We start from the raw sequence: 5,911 nt of genomic DNA on the forward strand, positions 1-5,911 counted from the left end.
GGCATGGCTGAACAACGGCATGGATAATCTACAGCTGGCGGGGTTTTCAGGCCATCGGCAAGATAGAACAGCTGCCTCCGGTAAGACAAGGGGTAGCAGTCTGTGTCTACTGTAAATAACAGCTGGTGTACGAAATCTAATATTAAGGAAATCTCAAGGTTTTGCCTGCCTGAGGTAGAGTATCTCATGATAAGCTGTAGACCACACTTTTTACCAAGAGAGTTTTCATCTATATTTTTCGTAGTGGTCTATTTACCACCACAAACTGATGCTGCCACTAAGATGGCACTCAACAAGCTGTATAAGGCCATAAGCAAACAAGAAAATGCTCATCCAGACATTAATGCATGCTTAAATCCATTTGACCTCATTTCTACCAGCATGTTAAATGTGCAACCAGAGGAGAAAAAAAACTCTAGACCACCTTTACTCCACACACAGAGATGCGTACAAAGCTCTCCCTCACCCTCCATTTGGAAAATCTGACCATAACTCTATCCTCCTGATTCCTGCTTACAAGCAAAAACTAAAGCAGGAAGCACCAGTGACTCACTCAATAAGGAAGTGGTCAGATGACGCAGATGCTAAGCTACAGGACTGTTTTGCTAGCACTGACTGGAATATGTTTGGGGATTCTTCCGATGGCATTGAGGAGTACACCACATCAGTCACTGGCCAATGAAAAAGTGCATAGATGACGTTGTCCCCATTGTGACCGTACGTACATACCCCAACCAGAAGCCATGGATTACAGGCAACATCCGCACTGAGCTAAAGGGTAGAGCTGCCTCTTTCAAGGAGCGGGACTCTAACCGGGATGCTTACAAGAAATTCCGCTATACCCTCCAACGAACCATCAAACAGGCAAAGCATCAATACAGGACTAAGATTGAATCGTACGCTTGTCGGATGTCGCAGGGCTTGCAAACTATTGCGGACTACAAAGGGAAGCACAGCCGCTAGCTGCCCAGTGACACGAGCCTACCAGACGAGCTAAATGCCTTTAATGCTCGCTTCGAGGCAACCGACACTAAAGCATGCATGAGAGCATCAGCTGTTCCGGACGACTGTGTGATCACGCTGTCCATAGCAGATGTGAGTAAGACCTTTAAACAGGTCAACATTCACAAGGCCACAGGGCCAAACGGATTACCAGGACGTGTACTCCGAGCATACGGTGACCAAATGGCAAGTGTCTTCACTGACTTTTTCAACCTGTCCCTGACCGAGTCTGTAATACCAACATGTTTCAAGCAGACCACCATAGTTCCTGTGCCCACCTGCCTAAATTACTATTGACCCGTGGCACGCACATCTGTAGCCATGAAGCGCTTTGAAAGGCTGGTCATGGCGCACATCAACACCATTATCCCAGACCTACTGCACTCCACACTGCCCTTTCCCACCTGGACAAAAGGAACACCTACGTGAGAATGCTATTCATCGACTACAGTGCAGCGTTCAACACCATAATGCCCGCAAAGCTCATCACTAAGCTAAATACCCTGGGACAAAACACCTCCTTCTGCAACTGGATCCTGGGCTTCCTGACAGACCGCCCCCAGGTGGTAAGGGTAGGTAACAAAACATCTGCCACACTGATCCTCAACACACGGATCCCTCAGGGGTGCGTGCTCAATCCCCTCCTGTTCACCCATGACTTCATGGCCAAGCACGACTCCATCACCATCATAACGTTTGCTGATGACACAACAGTGGTAGGCCTGATCACCGACAAAAATTAGACAACCTATAGGGAGGAGGTCAGAGACCTGGCGGTGTGGTGCCAGGATAACAACCTCCCCCTCAACGTGATCAAGACAAAGTAGATGATTGTGGACTACAAAAAAAGGATTGAGCTCGCCCCCATTCTCATTGACGGGGCTGTAGTGGAGCAGGTTCGACACCAAGTACTTTGGTTTCCACATCACCAACAAACTATCATGGTCCAAACACACCAAGACAGTCGTGATGAGAGCTTGACAACTCCTATTCCCCCTCAGGAGACTGAAAAGATTTGGCATGGGTCTTCAGATCCTCAAAAAGTTCTACAGCTGCACCATCGAGAGCATCCTGAATGGTTGCATCACCGCCTGTTATGGCAACTGCTCAGCCTCCGACCGCAAGGCACTACAGAGGGTAGTGTGTATGGCCCAGTACATCACTGGGGCCAAGCTTCCCGCCATCCAGGTCCCATATACCAGGTGGTGTCAGAAGAAGTTTCAAAAAATTGCCAAAGACTCCAGCCACCCTAGTCATAGACTGTTCTCTCTGCTACCACACGGCAAGCGGTACCAGAGTGCCAAGTCTAGGTCCAAAATGCTTCTTGACAGTTTAAATCCCCAAGCCATAAGACTCCTGAACAGCTAATCAAATGGCTACCCGGACTATTTGCATTGTCCCCATCCCACACCCCATTTTACGCTGCTGCTACTCTCCCTATTATCCAAGCAGTCACTTTACCTCTACATAAATGTACAGCACATTGACTCTGTACCGGTACCCCCTGTATATAGCCTCGCTACTGTTGTTACATTTTTTATTACATTTTAAATTCATATTTTTATATTGTTTACTTCAGTTTATTTTAGTAAATACTTTCTTAAGACTTTTTAAAATTTAAACTGCATTGTTGGTTAAAGGCTTGTAAGTAAGCATTTCACTGCATTCGGCACATGTGACAAATCAAATTTGATTTGATTTGTTGTCTGCCACAGCATACAAATGTTGTATGGAGACTAGATAAAGAATTTAAACTGGAACAAACATTTCAGTAACGTGTGCAAAAAAAAATCTAACTACCTGATTGGATTAGTTTAGAAAAATGTATGTTATTTATTGTTGTGTAGCATAAGATTAACCAATCAGTCAATGTACATGCACAAACAGATATTGAAACAAACAATTCTAAAAATAAACCTACGATAGAGCATGCTGGTAAATGGGTCACGACTTCCGCCGAAGTCGGTCCCTCTCCTTGTTCGGGCGGCGTTCGGCGGTCGACATCACTGGACTTTTAGCCATCGCCAATCCACTTTTCATTTTCCATTTGTTTTGTCTTTGTTTTCTACACACTTGGTTTCTATTCCCTAATTACATGTTCATTATTTAACCCTCTGTTTCCCACATGTTAGTGTGCGTGTTTATTGATTGTTCATGGCGGTACTTGTCGGCTGGTTATGTTTGCCAGGTTATGTATTTACGCCCGTTATTTTCGAGTGACCGGTATTTCTCCGCACTTTGAGTATTGTCTGTATACTAGTGCTGTCGTGGAATTAAATACCTTGTACACTCATTTCTGCTCTCCTGCGTCTGATTCACTGCACCAGTTAACCACCGCCTGACATAAATATGATCATGATGGGTGAAGTTTTGGTTCAGAGTGATGGGTATGAGCTTCATGCCCCTGTATTACAGTGGGGCAAAAAAGTATTTAGTCAGCCACCAATTGTGCAAGTTCTCCCACTTAAAAAGATGAGAGAGGCCTGTAATTTTCATCATAGGTACACTTCAACTATGACAGACAAAATGAGAAAAAAAAATCCAGAAAATCACATTGTAGGATTTTTAATGAATTTATTTGCAAATTATGGTGGAAAATAAGTATTTGGTCACCTACAAACAAGCAAGATTTCTGGCTCTCACAGACCTGTAACTTCTTCTTTAAGAGGCTCCTCTGTCCTCCACTCGTTACCTGTATTAATGGCACCTGTTTGAACTTGTTATCAGTATAAAAGACACCTGTCCACAACCTCAAACAGTCAAACTCCAAACTCCACTATGGCCAAGACCAAAGAGCTGTCAAAGGACACCAGAAACAAAATTGTAGACCTGCACCAGGCTGGAAAGACTGAATCTGCAATAGGTAAGCAGCTTGGTTTGAAGAAATCAACTGTGGGAGCAATTATTAGGAAATGGAAGACATACAAGACCACTGATAATCTCCCTCGATCTGGGGCTCCACGCAAGATCTCACCCCGTGGGGTCAAAATGATCACAAGAACGGTGAGCAAAAATCCCAGAACCACACGGGGGGACCTAGTGAATGACCTGCAGAGAGCTGGGACCAAAGTAACAAAGCCTACCATCAGTAACACACTACGCCGCCAGGGACTCAAATCCTGCAGTGCCAGACGTGTCCCCCTGCTTAAGCCAGTACATGTCCAGGCCCATCTGAAGTTTGCTAGAGAGCATTTGGATGATCCAGAAGAAGATTGGGAGAATGTCATATGGTCAGATGAAACCAAAATATAACTTTTTGGTAAAATCTCAACTCGTCGTGTTTGGAGGACAAAGAATGCTGAGTTGCATCCAAAGAACACCATACCTACTGTGAAGCATGGGGGTGGAAACATCATGCTTTGGGGCTGTTTTTCTGCAAAGGGACCAGGACGACTGATCTGTGTAAAGGAAAGAATGAATGGGGCCATGTATCGTGAGATTTTGAGTGAAAACCTCCTTCCATCAGCAAGGGCATTGAAGATGAAACGTGGCTGGGTCTTTCAGCATGACAATGATCCCAAACACACCGCCCGGGCAACGAAGGAGTGGCTTCGTAAGAAGCATTTCAAGGTCCTGGAGTGGCCTAGCCAGTCTCCAGATCTCAACCCCATAGAAAATCTTTGGAGGGAGTTGAAAGTCCGTGTTGCCCAGCAACAGCCCCAAAACATCACTGCTCTAGAGGAGATCTGCATGGAGGAATGGGCCAAAATACCAGCAACAGTGTGTGAAAACCTTGTGAAGACTTACAGAAAACGTTTGACCTCTGTCATTGCCAACAAAGGGTATATAACAAAGTATTGAGATAAACTTTTGTTATTGACCAAATACCTATTTTCCACCATAATTTGCAAATAAATTCATTAAAAATCCTACAATGTGATTTTCTGGATTTTTTTTTCTCATTTTGTCTGTCATAGTTGAAGTGTACCTATGATGAAAATTACAGGCCTCTCTCATCTTTTTAAGCGGGAGAACTTGCACAATTGGTGGCTGACTAAATACTTTTTTGCCCCACTGTATGGTAAAATTAGGCCCTCAAAATAAGGCCTTATGAAAATACTTAAGGTATTAGACTAAATATGTATACTGTATATACAGTTGAAGTTAGAAGTTTACATACACCTTAGCCAAATATATTTAAACTCAGTATTTCACAATTCCTGAGATTTAATCTGTCACGCCCTGACCATAGTTTGCTTTGTATGTTTTATCTTTTGTTTGGTCAGGGTGTGATCTGAGTGGGCATTCTATGTTGTATGTCTGGTTTGTCTATTTCTATGTGTTTGGCCTGATATAGTTCTCTATCAGAGACAGGTGTTTTGTGTTGTCTCTGATTGGGAACCATATTTAGGTAGCCTGTTTTGTATTGTGGGTTGTGGGTTATTGTCTGTGTTAGTTGCCTGTGTCTGCACTGTTATATATAGCGTCACGTTCGTTTTGTATTAGTTTGGTTAGTGTTTCTTCTTAAATAAATAGAAGAATGTATTCACTTCACGCTGCGCCTAGGTCCTCCTCTCTTCCACATTACGACGAGCGTGACATAATCCTCCTACAAATTCCCTGTCTTAGGTCAGTTAGGATCACCACTTTATTTTAAGAATGTGAAATGTCAGAATAATAGTAGAGAGAATGATTTATTTCAGCTTTTATTTCTTTCATCACATTTCCAGTGGGTCAGAGGTTTACATACTCTCAATTAGTATTTGGTAGCATTGCCTTTTAATTGTTTAACTTGGGTCAAACGTTTCGGGTAGCCTTCCACAAGCTTCCCACAATAATTTGGGTGAATTTTGTCCCATTCCTCCTGACAGAGCTGGTGTAACTGAGTCAGGTTTGTAGGCCTCCTTGCTCGCACACGCTTTTTCAGTTCTGACCACAAATTTTCTATGGGATTGAGATCAGGGCTTTG

Source organism: Salvelinus namaycush, chromosome 8, assembly GCF_016432855.1.
Source record: "Salvelinus namaycush isolate Seneca chromosome 8, SaNama_1.0, whole genome shotgun sequence".
NCBI classification, from domain to species: Eukaryota; Metazoa; Chordata; class Actinopteri; order Salmoniformes; family Salmonidae; genus Salvelinus; species Salvelinus namaycush.